The 18,109-nt window shown below is 47.0% G+C and overlaps 1 protein-coding gene across 2 annotated transcripts in view; it reads left to right on the forward strand.

Moving 5' to 3' along the window:
* Window positions 1-18,109, forward strand: part of csmd3b (CUB and Sushi multiple domains 3b) — a 523,594-nt gene that overhangs the window by 292,207 nt on the left and 213,278 nt on the right. The gene's annotated exons all lie outside the window — the stretch shown is intronic.

An 18,109-nucleotide genomic window follows, 5' to 3' on the forward strand; every position in this document is an offset into this window, starting at 1 on the left:
AAACAGATCCAGCAGTTTGAAGGGCAAGCTCTGAAGAGAATCATAGACTAAATCATTGCATATGTGCTGTGCATCACACTAATGCTAGCCAAGACGCTTCATAAATCTGGAGTTCATTTACAATTGTTTATTGGAGTGATATAATTGAACTAATCATGCAAAGTGTGCTTTATAACGTTGAAACTTGAACGGTGTCCTCTCATTATGAACTTACACTGGCCTGATGATAGTGATAACCTTTTAGGATGTGGTCTAGGTCAAATGACAACAATGTACACTGTATTCAGAAAATATTCAGACCCCTTCACTTTTTTCACATTTTGTTATGTTGCAGCCTTATGCTAAAATCATTTAAATGAATTTTCCCCTCATCAATCTACACTCAATACCCCACAATGACAAAGCGAAAACAAGATTTTAGAAATTTTTTGCAAATTTATTAAAAATAGAAAACTGAAATATCACATTGACATAAGTATTCAGACCCTTAACTCAGTACTTAGTTGAAGCACCTTTAGCAGCGATTACAGCCTCGAGTCTTCTTGGATATGATGCAACAAGTGTTACACCTGGATTTGAGGGTTTTCTGCCATTCTTCTCTGCAAATCCTCTCAAGCTCTGTGAGGTTGGATGGGGACCATCGGTGGACAGCCATTTTCAGGTCTCTCCAGAGATGCTCAATTGGGTTCAAGTCCAGGCTCTGGCTGGGCCACTCAAGGACATTCACAGAGTTGTCCCTAAGCCACAACTGCATTGTCTTGGCTGTGTGCTTAGGGTCATTGTCCTGTTGGAAGGTCCAGATTCGGCCCAGTATGGAGCAGGTTTTCATTAAGGATATCTCTGTACTTTGCTCCATTCAGCTTTCCCTCAACCCTGACCAGTCCCCCAGTCCCTGCCACTGAAAAGCACCCCTATAGCATGATGCTGCCACCACCATGCTTCACCATTGGGATGGTATTGTGCAGGTGATGAGTGTTGCCTTGTTTCCTCCAGACATGATGCTTAGAACTGAAGCCAAACAGTTGAATCGTGGTTTCATCAGAGTATGAGAGTCTTTTAGGTGCTTTTTTGCAAACTCCAAGCGGGCTTTCATATGTCTTTTACTGTGGAGAGGCGTCCGTCTGGCCACTCTGCCATAAAGTGTTGCAGTGATGGTTGTCGTTCTGGAAGTTTCTCCCATCTCCAGAGTGACCATCGGGTTCTTGGTGACCTCTCTTACCCAGGCCCCTCTCCCCAGATTGCTCAGTTTGGCCAGTCGGCCAGCTCTAGGAAGAGTCCTAGTTGTTCCAAGCTTCTTCTATTTAAGAATTATGGAGGTCACTGTGCTCTTGGGAACCTTCAATGCAGCAGAATTTTTTTTGTAGCCTTCCCCAGATCTGTGCCTCGGCACAATCCTGTCTCTGAGCTCTGTAGGTAGTTCCTTTGACCTCATGGCTTGGTTTTTTCATCTGTCAGACAGGTGTGTGCCTTTGCAAATCATGTCCAATCAACGGAATTTACCACAGGTAGACTCTAATCAAGGTGTAGAAACATCTCAAAGATGATGTAGAGAAATGAGATGCACCTGAGCTAAATTTCAAGTGTCATAGCAAAGGGTCTGAATACTTATGTCAATGTGATATTTCAGTTTTTTTTTTCAATAAATTTGCAAAAAAATCTAAAATCCTGTTTTAGCTTTGTCATTATGGGGTTGTAGGACAGCCAGTCACAACCAATGAGGGAAGTGGTGGCTGTTGAAGGCAGATGCGTACGTTTGCGTCTTTGGAAGTAGTGATGTTAAAATCTGCCTATCAAATAAATATCTCAAATCTGACTCCATTTTATACCAACCTATGTTTTAGTTCCCCAATTCCCAGTTCTACTTAGCATCCCAGGAATTCTTAGTTCGCTTTGGCTTGTAGGTGATCAGGCTACATAGTCCACGATGTAGGATACTGTACCAGCACATTTAATATAACTCACTGCCAATCTAAATCATAGAATATACATTAGGCGGCCCACCTAGGGACTGCAGACTCGTCAGAATAGTGCAATACTTAAGACTGACTATGAGCGTAAGTATCAGTGGGTTTCGAGCGCTACGGCAAGAACATATGGAAAAACCTCGAGTCCTGCTACGTGCGTCATTAGAAATGGCCAAATGAGAAATCACAAACAAAAGTTAAGGCTAATATTTTTATTAATCCGAATTGTTCCAATTCTATTGCTATTCACATTGTATGGATCAAAATGAGACGAAACAAGACATGTGTACCTTGAACCAAACAGAATATACAGAAATAATAGTTGATAGTTGCAGGTTGGGATTTGCGCTGATCTGTGCAGCCAATTCATTTCAGAACACTTCCTCCTGATCATTCAGAAGATCATTCAGGCTGCCCAACGTGATGATGGCTGGCCTGGCTGTGTATGTGATGGATGGGTCATATGTGCCATGCACTGAGGGAGTCCATTGGTCTACATCCTTGCTGGATTGGCTTCGGATGCATTGAACATGTAATGATGTAGTCAGTTAAGCAATATCCTAGCTGGATCATCTAAGTATGCTTCGAAATTATACTAATGGAGTCAAGTGATCTATAGCTTAGCAAAATCTGTCCTATATTTTGACCTATCAATGTAATATTCTAGTAATGCAAATCTAGTAATTCAGCCATATGAAAAGGAGGATGTTTGCATCACAAACATTATGTGATATTACCATTGACAAACTTGATAATTATTTCTAGTGCTCCTATCAGAATCAGAGTCAGAATCTGATTTATTGGCCAAGTATGTTAGCACACACAAGGAATTTGGTTCTGGCCATTGGTGTCTGTCAGCAGTACAGAAAATATACAGACAATGTACATCTTATTTACAGACAAAATACACAATATACAGGCAATACACAGATAATATAAAAGACAAAAATATACATGAAGTATACATAAAGTGCAAGTGTGTGTGGTGGTGCAAGCAACACTGGTCAGCTATTTATGAGGGTGATGGCATGAGGAAAGAAACTGATCCTGTGTATGGATGTTTTAGTGTACAGGGTTCTGTAGTGCCTGCCAGAGGGGAGGAGTTGAAAAAGGTTGTGTCCAGCGTGTGAGGAACCTGTAATGATTTTCCCTGCCCATTTCCTGGTTCTTGAAGAGTACAAGTCCTGGAGGGTGGGCAGGGGAGCACCAATGATTTTTTTTTGCTGTCCTTACTGTTCACTGCAGTCTGTTCCTATCTTGATTTGTGGCTGCTCCGAACCAGACCGTGATGGATGTGCACAGGATGGATTCAATGACTGCGGTGTAGAACTGCCTCAACAGCTCCTGTGGCAGACTTTACTTCCTCAGTTGCTGCAGAAAGCACATCCTTTGCTGGGCCTTTTTGAGGATGGAGTTGATGTTGGTCTCCCACTCAGGTCTTGGGAAATGGTAGTTCCCAGAAACTTGAAGGTCTCCACGGTTGACACAGGGCTGTTGGATATTGTGAGGGGGAGCAGTGCTGAGGGGTGTCTCCTAAGGTTCACTGTCATCTCCACAGTCTTGAGCGTGTTCAGCTCCAAGTTGTTCTGACTGCACTAGAGCACCAGCCGTACAACCTTCCGCCGATATACAGACTTGTTGCCATCTTGGATGAGTCCGATGACCGTAGTGTTGTCTGCAAACTTTAGGAGTTTAACAGCTAGGTCCTTGGCAGTGCAGTCATTGGTGTAGAGGGAGAAGAGCAGTGCAGAGAGGACACATCCTTGGGGAGGACCAGTGCTGACTGTCAGTATGCCAGAAGTGACTTCCTCCAGCCTCACCTGCTGTTTCCTGCCTGTCAGGAAGCTTTTGATACACTGACAGATGGCAGGGGATACAGTGAGCTGGGAGAGTTTGGAGGAAAGGATTTCTGGAATGATGGTGTTGAACACTGAGCTGAAGTACACAAACAGGATCCTTGCGTATGTTCCTGGGTCAAGGTGTTGCAGGATATAGTGCAGTCCCATGTTGACTGCGTCATCCACTGACTTGTTTGCCTGGTAGGCAACCTAAAGGGTGTCCAGCAGGTGTCCTGTGACGTTCTTCAGGTGGGCCAACACCAGTCATTCAAAGGACTTCATGACCACAGACGTCAGAGCGACAGGCCTGTAGTCATACAGTCCTGTGCTGGAGGGTTTTTTGGGGTCCGGGATGATGGTGGAGCGTTTGAGGGGACTTCACACAGCTCCAGGGATCTGTTGAAGATCTGTGTGAAGATCGGAGCCAGTTGGTCAGGACAGGCTTTATGACAGGAGGGGGAGACACCGCCTGGACCCGGTGCTTTGCTGGTTTTCTGTCTCTAGAAGAGCCGGCTCACATCCTCTTCACATATCTTGAGTGCAGCCTGAGTATGGGGGGGGGGTGGGGGGTGGGGGGTGGGGGGTAGGGGGGTTGCCAGAGGTGTGATGGGGGCTATTGTCATTGGGCTGGAGTGGGTGAGGGGTGTGAATTTGTCCCTCTCAAACCTGCAGTAAAAAACATTCAGGTCATCAGCTAGGTCTTTGTTTGCCTCACCAGGGGGGATGGACACTCTGATCTCCTTTGTCAGTGAGCTTCTGGCCTGCTTGTACAGGGACCTATCCCCACTTCTGTAGGCATCCTCATTGGCCAGATGGAGTTGTCTTAGTCTGGCTGTGAACCATGGCTTGTTATTGTTGTATGTGGAGAAGGTCTTGGTTGGCATACATGTCTTCAGAAAAGCTGATGTAAGATGTCACAGTGTCAGTCAGTTCGTCCAGGTTGCCAGTGGCAGCTTCAAAAACACTCCATTCAGTTCAGTCAAAACAGTCTTGCAGTTCCTGCTTTGCCTCACTGGTCCATTTCTTCACTATTTTCACCACAGGCTTTGCAGATATTAGTTTCTGCCTATAGGTTGGAATAAGATGGACCAAGCAGTGATCAGAGTGCCCCCAAAGCTGCAATATGCATCTTTAAGAACTGTGTAGCAGTGGTCCAGTGTGTTATTATCCCTGGTAGGACAATTAATATGCTGTCTATATTTTGGTAGTTTGTGGTTTAATTATGCTCTGTTAAAGTCCCCAAGGATCATGAAAAGTGCATCCGTTGTTAGCGCTGGTGGTTGGGACACAAACGCGGACCGCAGGATGTTCCGGTTGCAGGCGATAATAGAAAGGGACAGGCAGTTCGTAAATCCAGGGACAGGCAGGGTTCGAAGCACAGAGAAGCAATCCGGGGGCAAATCCAAAATCGGGAGTCGGGGAGAACAGGGTCAGGAATCAGGCAGGTGAGAGGCAGCGATCAGATCCAAAACGGCAGGCGGGAATCGTGGTCAGGAAACAGGCAGGATCGGCAATGTAGCAAACAACTGTCGAGAAAATAAAGCGCGGGGACGAGACAGGTGAAACACACTGAAACGAACTAGCAACAAGACAGAGACACGCAGGGAAGATATAGGGCTGGGGTAACGAGGAGATGGGAAGCAGGTGAGCAGGCAGGCAGGTGCAGGCAATGAGGGAATCAGGTGGGCGGGGACCCGGCGGGGAGCAGGGCGGGGCAGGAACACAAGGAAAACAAAAGCACAAGGACAGGGAAAACAAAAACACCGCGGCTTAAGGGGGCGGAGCCCTGACAGTACCCCCCCCCCCCCCCCCCTACGGACGCCACCAGGCGTCACAGCAGGTTCGCCAGGGTGCCGGCGGTGGAAGTCCCGGATCAGAGGCGGATCCAGGATGTCCCTGGCAGGAACCCAGCTCCTCTCCTCGGGACCGTAACCCTCCCAGTCCACCAGGTATTGTAGACCGCGCCCCCGACGCCGAACTCTCAGCAGGCGGCGCACGGTGTGAGCCTCGACGGGCGGCGGAGGAGCCCGGGGAGCTGGGCAGAGACGGCTGCGGACGACGGGCTTGATCTTGGAGACGTGAAAGGTGGGGTGGACACGGCAAAGAGAGAGCGGGAGCTTCAGCCGGACCGCCGTGGGGCTGATCACTTTCGCGATGGGAAAGGGGCCGATGAAGCGGGGAGCCAGCTTGTGGGAGTCCACCTTGAGGGGAAGGTCCCGGGTGGAGAGCCACACTCGCTGACCCTGGCGATAGCGGGGTGCCTTGGAGCGGTGGCGGTCAGCAAACCGCTTAGCCCGAGCCGAGGAGCGGAGCAGTGCGGTGCGCGCGCGTCTCCAGGTGCGATGGCAGCGCCGCACAAACGCCGTTGCCGAGGGGACCCCCACCTCCTCCTCCTGGGCCGGGAATAGGGGAGGTTGGTAGCCCACACAGCACTGGAAGGGCGATAGCCCTGTGGAAGCAGAGGGAAGGGAGTTGACAGCGTATTCGACCCAGGGGAGGTGCTGGCTCCACGCCGACGGCTCCCGAGATGTCAGGCATCGTAGCACCGTCTCCAGCTGCTGGTTGGCCCGCTCGGTCTGGCCGTTGGACTGGGGATGAAAACCAGAGGACAGACTGACGGTGGCCCCCAGTAACCTGCAAAACGCCCTCCAAAAGTTAGATGTGAATTAGGGCCCTCGGTCGGACACCACATCGGAGGGTAGACCGTGCAGCCGGAACACCTGGCTAATGAGTAGCTGAGCGGTCTCCCTGGCGGAGGGCAGTTTGGGTAAGGGGATGAAGTGCACGGCTTTGGAAAACCGGTCCACGATGGTGAGGATGGCAGTGTTACCATCGGATGGGGGCAGGCCAGTAACGAAGTCCAGGGCGATGTGAGACCAGGGCCGTCTGGGAACAGGGAGGGGTTGCAGCAGACCGGCGGGAGGTCGGGTGGAGGTCTTGCTCTGGGCGCAGACTGAGCAGGCGGCGGTGAAGCTCCGGATATCCTCCGTCATGGTGGGCCACCAAAACCGCTGGCCAATGAACGCCGCCGTGCACCGGGCTCCAGGGTGGCCAGCGAGCCTGGATGAATGCCCCCACTGCAGGACCTGAGAACGGACAGACTGGGGAACAAAGAGGCGGTTAGGGGGACAAGAGCTGGGACCCGGTTCGTTCTGGAGGGCGGTGCGGACGGCGGTCTCGACGTCCCAAAGCGCCGCGGCGACAACGCATCGTGCTGGCAGGACGGTGCGGGGCTCCTGTGAGTCTTCGGCCGGGGCGTGCTGGCGTGAGAGGGCATCAGGCTTACCGTTCTTAGAGCCCGGACGGTAGGACAGGGTGAAATCAAAGTGGGAAAAAAACAGGGACCAGCGGGCTTGTCGGGGATTCAAGCGCTTAGCCGATCTTACGTACTCGAGGTTCTTGTGGTCGGTCCATACCAGGAACGGAACACTCGCCCCCTCCAGCCAGTGCCTCCACTCCTCGAGCGCCAGTTTGATGGCCAGTAGCTCCCGATCGCCAATGTCGTAGTTGCGTTCGGTGGGAGTGAGGCAGTGGGAGAAATAGGCGCAGGGGTGGAGCTTGTTGTCGGCAGGCAAACGCTGGGACAGGACAGCCCCCACTCCCACATCCGAAGCGTCTACCTCCACCACGTACTGGCGAGCAGGGTCAGGTTGGGTCAGGACAGGCGCTGAGGTGAACCGAGCTTTCAAGTCGCAGAACGCCTCCTCGGCAATCGGAGACCAGGTGAACGCTCTGTTAATGGATGTAAGGGCGGTGAGGGGAGCCGCTACCGTACCATAATTGCGGATGAAGCGGCGGTAGAAATTAGCGAAACCAAGGAATCGCTGCAGCTCTCTGCGGGAGGTGGGGCGAGGCCACTCCTCGACAGCGCGAACCCTCTGCCGGTCCATACGGATACTTCCTGCCGTGATAACGAAGCCCAGGAAGGAAGTGGTGCTCTGATGAAAGGCGCACTTCTCCGCTTTCACGTAGAGGTGGTTCTCGAGCAGACGCTGGAGGACACGGTGGACATGTTGTACGTGCTCAGGCAGGGAGCGGGAGTAAGTTAAGATGTCATCCAAGTAGACGAACACGAACCGTTTCAGCATGTCCCGGAGGACGTCGTTGACTAGGGACTGGAACACGGCTGGTGAATTCGTCAATCCAAACGGCATGACCAAGTATTCATAGTGGCCAGACGGGGTGTTGAATGCCGTCTTCCATTTGTCCCCCTCTTGAATCCTGACCAGGTGGTAGGCATTGCGGAGGTCGAGTCTTGTGAAGATGGTGGCGCCCTATAGCGACTCAAAGGCAGACGACAGAAGCAGCAGGGGGTAGCGGTTTTTTACTGTGATGGCGTTGAGGCCCCGATAATCTATGCAGGGACGGAGGGAGCCGTCCTTCTTCCCCATGAAGAAGAATCCGGCTCCTGCAGGCGAGGAAGAAGGGCGAATGAGGCCAGCCGCAAGGGACTCTTGGATGTATTTATTCATGGCCTCCATCTCTGGTGGAGACAAGGAAAACAGGCGCCCCCTGGGGGGGGACGAGCTGGGCAGCAGGTCGATGGCGCAATCATACGGGCGATGAGGAGGCAACGAGGTGGCGCGGGACTTACTAAAAACGTCACGAGGGGCTGATGACAGACAGGGCTGGGCAGGCTGCTGGTTGCTCTCTCCCGGCGTCGCTGCGACAGGCGCTGATCTACGCGGATGGCCAGGTCCACCAAAGTATCGAAGCTGGCAGGCAGCTCCCGAGTGGCCAGCTCGTCTTTGATGGGCTCCGCAAGACCGTGGAGGAAGGTGTCGAACTGTGCCTCCGCGTTCCACCCGCTGATGGCGGCCAGGGTGCGAAAGTCAATGGCGTAATCGGACACTGACTGGCCCCCCTCGCGGATCAGCAGCATCTCCATCGCTGCCTCGCGGCCCTGCCGGGAGCGGTCGAACACCCTCCTCATCTCCTCAGCAAAGGCTGCGTAGGACTGACAGAAGGGAGCGCCGGCGTCCCAGACTGCAGTACCCCACTCCCTAGCGCGGCCTGTCAGCAGGGTGATGATGTAGGCGATCCTCGCCCGGTCTGTGGGGAACGTGGAGGGTTGCAGTTCGAACCCCAGGGAACACTGAGAGAGAAACGAGCGGCAGGTATCAGGATCCCCCGCATATGACTCGGGGGGTGGCAGTCGGGGCTCCCGACAGGGAGACATGGGCGGAACCAGTGAAGAGGCAGCAGCCGGCGGAAAAGGGCGACCTTCCTGACTCAGCTGCAACTGCTGCAACTGAGTAGTGACCCCGACGAGGCTGGCGGCGAAGCTGTCGAGGGACCGGCTGAAGGAGTTCAACTGGCTCTGGTGCCCCGCCAACAGAGCGCCTTGAAGCTCCAGGGCTGCCCTCAGCTGTGGGAGGTCCGCTGTGTCCATGCTGGCTAGTTCGTTCTGTTAGCGCTGGTGGTTGGGACACAAACGCGGACCGCAAGATGTTCCGGTTGCAGGCGATAATAGAAAGGGACAGGCAGTTCGTAAATCCAGGGACAGGCAGGGTTCGAAGCACAGAGAAGCAATCCGGGGGCAAATCCAAAATCGGGAGTCGGGGAGAACAGGGTCAGGAATCAGGCAGGTGAGAGGCAGCGATCAGATCCAAAACGGCAGGCGGGAATCGTGGTCAGGAAACAGGCAGGATCGGCAATGTAGCAAACAACTGTCGAGAAAATAAAGCGCGGGGACGAGACAGGTGAAACACACTGAAACGAACTAGCAACAAGACAGAGACACGCAGGGAAGATATAGGGCTGGGGTAACGAGGAGATGGGAAGCAGGTGAGCAGGCAGGCAGGTGCAGGCAATGAGGGAATCAGGTGGGCGGGGACCCGGCGGGGAGCAGGGCGGGGCAGGAACACAAGGAAAACAAAAGCACAAGGACAGGGAAAACAAAAACACCGCGGCTTAAGGGGGCGGAGCCCTGACATCCGTGTGTTTTTGTTAGAAGCCGGTTATCTGGTCGGCCAGGGTTTGCAGTGCGTCACTCACGCTGGCCTGGGGAGGGATGTAAACACCAACCAGGATGAAGGAGGAAGACTCCCACAGTGAATAAAATGGCTTTCAGTTTATGAACAATGTCTCTAAGTTAGGACCGCAGTATTTACTTAGCACTGTGACATCTGTACACCAACCTTCATTGATGTAGAAGCAAATTCTGCCACCTTTTGTTTTCCCTGATAGCTCCGTTATGCGACCCACTCGGAGATCCACTGTAGATGGAAGCCCGGCAGATGTAATCCACTGTCAGGGGTGGATCCGCTGAGCCAGGTTTCACTGAAACAAAGGTCAGCAGACCGTGCAAAGTCCTTGTTTGTCCCGTTGAGGAGAAGCTGTTCGTCCATTTTGTTGGGCAGGGAGAGGAGAAAAATCGTCCCTGTGTTGCTTATCTGTAATATTAAAGTGTTACGCTGACTTGTTTCTGTTGTTTTATGTCCATGCTCTTGATGTGCAGTTCGTGAACGAACGAATCCTTTTGAACGAATCTTTGAGGTGAACTGGGTGTACTGAATCCCTAGTCTAAAAGATTCGTTCCTTCCTCTTTGCAAACATGCATGCTGATTAGCTGGCATAGTAGCTATAACTCTCCCTCCAGTGGATATATGCAGTCTGTCCACTAAGCAGCCTATCACAAAACTGTATCAGCAGTACGATCATGACAACAACTAGCCAATGGCTGAAATGCTAAAACTCTCGAAGCACCTCCCACTGGCCATCTCGGCACAGCTGATGATTGGGACAATGCAAAAGATCCGGTGACTACGAAGACTCTAAACTCCACTTACTGACCTGATGAACTGTTGACAAGTTCCTCAGTTCACCAGTTCGTTCGAACGCAAAGTAACTGTGAGTCCTCAGTTCACCAGTTCGTTCGGACTCAAAGGAACTGGTGACTGTGCTGACAAGTTCCTCAGTTCACCAGTTCGTTTGGACTCCAAAGATTCACTGACTATGAAGACCTGGTGACCACGTGTTGCCAGAATCACTAGTTCTCAGTATAGCAGGCTTGGGCTACATCCACATTGACTGTGACGATGCAGAAGGAATCAGAGCGCTTCCGTGACGTAATAATAGGAATTAAAAACAATATTAAATATTATTTTGCTCATCTACCTGCAATATTATTTTATATTTATATTTTTAGCAGTAGCATATTTTAGGTGCGCACAATGTATCGCAGTTCTTGTTTATCACAACTGCAATTTTACGTAGGCTACGATGTATTTAATGTTGACATCACATTTCCTTTTAACGTGAATAAAGTCATTATTAATAAATACTGACAAATCAACATAGTAGGCTACAAAACAAAACAGAAATGTGATGCATAAGCTGACTAGGCCTACAAGTATATTAAAATGTTTGGGCTGGGTTAGTTCAAAACTTGTAAAGCGAAGTTATTCGCTTCGGATATAAGCATGGCTCTTTTTTCCTCAGTGCTTTTTTAGTTTTAGTAAATGACATGTACTTAGGCTATTATATGTGTTAAAATGTGGGGTTCTATTACCTTCCTAAAGATGAAGTATACTTTGCGGCTGCATGATTGTTTGAATAGCATGGTTCAGTTTCACATAATGAATATTATGATTTAATTATTATTAATTTCATTGACATTTGGTTTCACACGTGCTGTTTTGCTGCAGAGCAGGCTAATAATGGACATGATATTTGTAACAATGTACAGTAACTTTTAAAATGCAATAAAACTATTTACAGATTCGTGTATGCCGCCCGACCGGATATGGAAATGAATGAATCAGTGAGTCAAAGATTCGAATCATTTTATTGAACTGAACGAAAGGAACCGAATCACTAAAAAGAATCGTTTTGAACACCACTAGTCCATGCACTGCGCATTTGAGTGGTTTTGTGTTGGAAAAAAATGCAACCAATCAGATATTTTTGTATGGAGTCTCTGGGGAAAATATCCTCCATCCCAGGTATTCTATATCCCTGATAGAATGCCCTGACAATTACATGGAATGAGTGCGTACATTTGGATTGACAATTTGATCAACCAATCATATTTGGACTTGTTGCCAATGGGCGTATTCTTTCAGATTTTCCCATGGCTCCAGAGTATTCTAGAAGACCCACTCACTCACTCAGTCTCAGCCACGAGACCTAGCTTAGTGCTAACTAGCGATTGATAGCCAACGTCGAAAATGGCAACAGGTGGAGATGATATTGACGCAGTAGGTGGAGATGATATTGTCGCAGGTGGAGATGATATTGTCACAGATTTATTATCAGTGCCCTTTTCAAGACGACCATTCAATGAACAGATGGGCATTGTTTAAAAAGGTCGGCCAATGCCCGAACATGTCGAGCTCAATCAATCTGCAAAAGTAGGCTATGTTCGCCATTTTCAGGCTAGCAACTAGGAGCGATACACTTAGCTTACAGGCTCAGCTCAACACAAGAGGCTGTGCTGCTGGGAGTGCTTGTTGTTTGGGACCGACAAGGGCGCATGGAATTGGAAAGGCTACAAGAATCTTAGCTGTTTAACTAAAGCTGCACAAAAACACCAGAACACAGCAGGTCATCTTAACCCTTTCGTACGTAACTTATTTTATGCTGTGTAGCGCGCATGTAAAGTTACATGGTTCATTATGTTTTCTTTAGCATTATTAAGCCTCTCATAGTTTTCACGGCCGCATTTGTTATATTTTTAATCTTATATCGATGTTTCCTCAAAGCTAAAATTAGCTAGAATTTTTCCAATCTCGTGTTCTAATCACACCGGTTTTAGCATACGCGCTAAACGGCAAATCACACCGGTGTGACCGTACGTGCAAAAGGGTTAAGGCAACGATCAGCTTTATGACCGGGTTATTGAAAAATTCATCCGAAAGGGATGGATTTCATCTTCAAGTGAACGTCATTGGTGAGTGAAACTGATTTTTTATTGCTGGTTTTGCTACAGTGTTGCATCTCTTTGAACTGGTTGCATTTTGTTTCCACATGTAAAGTGACTGCCTCCATGATATACGATAGTGTGTGTGTGTGTGTGTGTGTGTGTGTGTGTGTGTGTGTGCGCGTAACTAGAACAGTTTTTGAAGATGGAGCAGTAAAATTATATTTTGAATTTTGAATTTTATTTGAATTTTGAATTATTTTTCATTAGTGATTTTCTTTTGGGGAGGTACAGAAGGCCCAGTTCTGATAGATACAGTTTGCCACTGTGTTAAGCAGTTCTTCTATAGTGAAAGTAGTCAGGTTCGAGTAACCGAACACACAGAGAATAAACAAAAACAAAGTACTAGAGAGTGCTGTACCGAGGCTGCCACCCACGGCGCCATCATGCATATAAGCACAGGAGAAAGCAAGTTGGTGTAAGTAGGCATGTGCGCAATGTATTAAGCGTGTAAGTGGGAGATAAAGGTTTCTCTCTCCATGTCTTGCCTGGTAACCTTCTTTCAAACCTCCAGGGCTTAATTACCTCCTCAAGAATCTGAGTTTCATGTGTGCACACACATTTTAAAATGAGACTCAGCACTGGCTAACTGATCATACTGTAGAACAAGGAATGTTATCTGACCAGGCTAATTAATCAAGTAAATACCCCAATATTTTATACATTCTTGGACACCTAACACCTTCAGCTATATTCCTCCATCCTGAACAATATGAATGATTAGAATCTTGGCTGTTGGGTCAGATGTGATCTTTATGTAAAAATCAGGCTTGAAAGGAACACATTCAAAATAACTCAGCAGCCATCTTCCTGAGCAACCAATTCATGCTTTAGTTCACATAAACACAGGTTACTTCTGAATGCCTGCTAATAATCTTTGGAGTATTCAGGTATTCATGTAAAGTCTAATAAATAGCTTTTTCAAAATTCAATTATATTCATGATATACAGCCATTCTTCTTTATTGGTATGCAGTGCGACATTAAGTTGCGGTGGTTTGACCATTTTGATGATTAATGCATTTTAAAATAAATACAGTGGTTACACTGCCAACAGATTTGACATTGTTATTGTGATATCTCGTCCTTCTCCATATCCATAGCCATTCACTTTACACTCATTTGCACTTTACCAGCCTAATTTGGTTGTACCAATCCCCATAATGCTTTACTGTATGCAATAAAACATTGTAATGAAATCCTCAGCACCATCGCTCTCCATCTGAACTCACCAGGAGTAAGATGAACGGCACCTTACTCCGGCTGCCAGTCACACATGGAGGAGGAGGTGTGCTGACACTCCTCCCTCCCTCTGCTGCCTGTAATTACACTCCTGCCTCCTCCCCTGGTCCCGGCAGCACCACTTCCAGGCTCCGCTTGGCTGTGGATCTGCTCATAGTCAATGCTGTAGCTAGCTGCTTTAAACAAGGGGAGAAGTCATGTACATGGATTACAAATCTGTCATTTTGCAGTTCAAACACACTGTGACAGTGGTTCACATTGCTTAAATTTCACAAAGTATTTTTGTTGCATGAATAATCTGTTTTGCCATGGGAATAATCTGTTATGGGAGACGCAGACTGCACTCCAGATGCATACCCATTATTCCACCCAGCACCTCCAGAACCTGAGCGCGGCCTTACCTGTGGATGGCTTTTAAAACACAGGGTATCTATGCTTAGCTGATGGAAGGATAGAAGTGGTAAATCAGTGTGGCATCTCACAGCAGAAAATAATTCCAGGCAGTGTCGGTTGGGGGGATCTCCAATTGTACCACTGCGGCTCTCTGGAGAGCCAAGATCTCTCAAGCTGCTGCTGCATCCCACAGTCAAGAGCTCTCCAGCCTCACCCCTCACCCTCTCAGGAGGGGACAGCCGTGGCTTGAGTCGTGACTAAGAGGTCAATGTGTGGTTCCACCATCCCTCTCAACCGTGAAACACTCGTCTCTCCACCTCGGATCACAGCTGGGCCTCCTGGGCGATGTCGCCCTCAGAGATCCTGCAGATTATCATAAAAAAATACAGTGCTTGATAATGTTCCAGTACCCATTTCTGTGCAGTGTACATGATCCCAGACCGCCGCATGGCTAGTGCCTTTTTATTTGCTCTGCTTTGAAGCTCCGAAACATATTCATGACATGTTTTAAAAGGCAGGTGGATTTTGCATCCTGACCAGGGGAAATACTGCAATATAATAATTCTGTTTTATTGGCCCATTGCCTTGTCCTTCATTGGGTTCTGTACTTGAGCTGTTTGGCTGCCTGTACCCACACTATACAGAGACATCACTCTGTGATTGCAATGCATAAACATGTGAGTCCATGGAGGAGCAAATGAAGCCCGTAGTTCTCTAGGTCTTCGTAAAGAAATACTGGCAAAGTAGAATTTATTCAATAGCTAGTGAGTCCTCAGTTCCTACTTAACCTTTCCCATCTATACAGTGACCTTTTGATGACAAAGAGCCTGGGCATTTTGCAGTTGGTGATTCAAAACAGCGCTTTATTTGGTGCTAAAACTGTGAACTCTGTGCATCAATCATGTGTACAAGAGGCTCTCATATTCCACCACCAGCCACCAGATTCATGATGAAGCCTGTCTCCAAGGCAACACATTCCCATCTGTGTGCCCTGATTGATTAATTAGGACAGGGCCTTCCTTTTACTCATTTTAACTGTTATCACAGCCTCTAATTAGTTAGTATATAAAAATTCAGGAGCCTTAAAAGCCTTAAAAAACTATCAGGCTAACTAACCAGGATTGAAATATGTCCTTGTTATCATCCACGGAACTGACAACATTGGGCTTCCAAACAGTTATGCTTTTTGCATTTACTTAAAAACACAGATGCAAGACATTGTGGATGAGTAAATTCATGGAGACTCTTTATCAAGCTAAATTTGTTGTGATTATGTCAGAAAAATGCAGTGAATTTATAGTAGTGTCCCAAGTGACACACAGTGAACTTACATCCAAATTTATGAGTCACAGGAAAATAAAAGCTGTTTAAATTAAAATAAAGTGGAAGTCACACACTCTTAATCTCCAAGTTTTTTTATGGATGCCAACATTCAGTACTGCAATGCCTTCATCAGGGCAATTACATTGAACAGCATCATAACAACAGTATTGTGGTTATATTATTCAGGTGTTATTAAGAAAATGGCTAAAATTAGTAGAAAAAGCAAAAGCTTTTTAGGAAAATGTTCCTAGGTGGCTCTGTGAGTAAAGGGTCTTGAGTCCCACAGGCCGTGAGATTGCAGATTTGAGTATAAAACAGCCATTGACTGCACAGGGGTGTCAGAGGGCTACATTCATCATGGATTATCTTTCCTACATGAATGCAGAGAATGTGGCATTGAGATGAGCTTAATGTACAGTTGCCAAGTCTATTTAGGATGAAAAAGGGGGAAAAGTATACAGAAAAATTATTTTTAAAAGCCTGAGGGAATGATTTGGCAGGCTCAAATCTATTTGAAAATTTCTGATTAAATCCTAATAATGTGATACCAGCTATGTAAAAAAATATATATATATCTGGGCCAGAATGGTTTCTTTTGTAAAGCATAGTTTTTAGTTAGATTAGCTTTAAATTTATGATTGAATGTTTCTGAGACTCCTTTTCTGTTTAAAGCTGGGAGGTTGTTATCAATCTATATATCCATTTCATGTTATAATTAGCAAGCTTATCTAGTGTTCTTTAGCTACAGTAAAAGGGAAAACATACTGCAAAACATCAGCCATTTTAAATAAGATTGTTACATACAAGCAAAGGCTTTGCTTTGAAAAGAAAAAAAGAAATGTTTTCTCTTTTTAGCAGTAGTGAGGCTGTCAGGCACCCTAATTGTAAGGACTGAAGCAGAGCGTTATAGGGAACGATATATCTTTCTAAGTAAAGATAATTGTCCACAGACGCATGTACATGTTAGCATTTACAGAGAGAATGCTTTGTACTGTAAGCATTCTTTTGATCATTCTTTTGCAGATGGAAGTCATAATACTGGATTTCTAAATGTATTTAATGTTCACCTATTATTCTCAAAGGTCAACAGGTCTGTTGAGGGAAATGAGAAATTTTGGAAGTAATTCAGTAGCTCAATATATGATTTATGTATGAATTACACAATATGTTTAATTATAACAACTAAGGTCTTTCCACTGCTTTGTGGACCAGTTTACCAAGGAGACAAACTTTGGTTTGCTGTTATCATCACAAGAAAGGGAAAACAATCAGTAGAAAAAAATAAATAAATAATACCCCCCAGCACCCCCCTCCCTGCCCCAAGCATAATGAATCATGCATTTTTGGATGTGGGGGTCAAGAGGAGAAGATGAAGATCAGTCCTTTAAACATACAACATGCTTCATTGCCGTCTAATTGAAAGTAAATAAGAAAAGAGATAGAAATGAAAAATGGCACCTGGTGCTAATGATTTGCTTTTAAAAGTGCAGTGTGCCAAGCTAATGTTGGATGCACCTTGTGTGCCAGAGTCTGGACTCCAGTAGGAAGGAGACCCCAATGCCTCTGTCAGTACCCAGTGCCTACAGTTTTAGCCTCCCGCATCACACTCCAGTGACCAAAATGACTGCAATAGTTTTACTTTCTACATACTGTCATCACCATGTCCTAGCCTGATCATCACAGATAGTGGATCTTAGTCTTGATGCAATCCTGTCAGTCAACAGTAACAGGTTATTAAAAGGATATATTCTGTTCTGTGTATTGTCTATGGATAATGTATCTTTTTCACCAAATTGATGCAATTTTTTGTGTTTCTTTTCTACTGTGTTCCTGGGCTTTATGCCACACAATCTTTTATTCTTTTTTGTGCTAGTCTCAAATGTAAACATGTTGTCAGAGTCTGTGGGAAAAGGACCCAGGCGCAGACAATGTGGACAGTATGAAAAGGCAATTCTTTAATGACCAAAAATCACAAGCAAAATCAAAGTCAGAAAAATAGTCCAATAATAATAATAATAGTAACCAAAAATACAATGGAAAACAGACAACATCCAAAAACGGCAGTCAAAACAGAGACCAGCAGAAACAGAACAGCTACAGATCAGAACAGATCCACTGAGAGGTTCTGGCAGAGAACAAAGAAAAACAGCAGGATGTATGTAGGCAGGGAGATGATGAGGTAATGAGGCACAGGTGTGTGGAACAGGCTTCAGGTGATGGGCGTGGCAGAGTAACAGGAGGGTGGGAAGGCAGGTGGGAAACACAAGGACCTGTAAAAAAAACAAGACACACCCACACAGACAGACAGGGAAAAACACACAGAACAGGAGGGCCTCAGGCGGAAGTGCTGACATATGTGCAACAAGTAGCTGGATGCATACATGCATATTGAATGTTTAGTGAGACCCCTGGACTACTAAGGCACTC

Source organism: Megalops cyprinoides, chromosome 21 (assembly GCF_013368585.1).
Source record: "Megalops cyprinoides isolate fMegCyp1 chromosome 21, fMegCyp1.pri, whole genome shotgun sequence".
NCBI lineage: Eukaryota > Metazoa > Chordata > Actinopteri > Elopiformes > Megalopidae > Megalops > Megalops cyprinoides.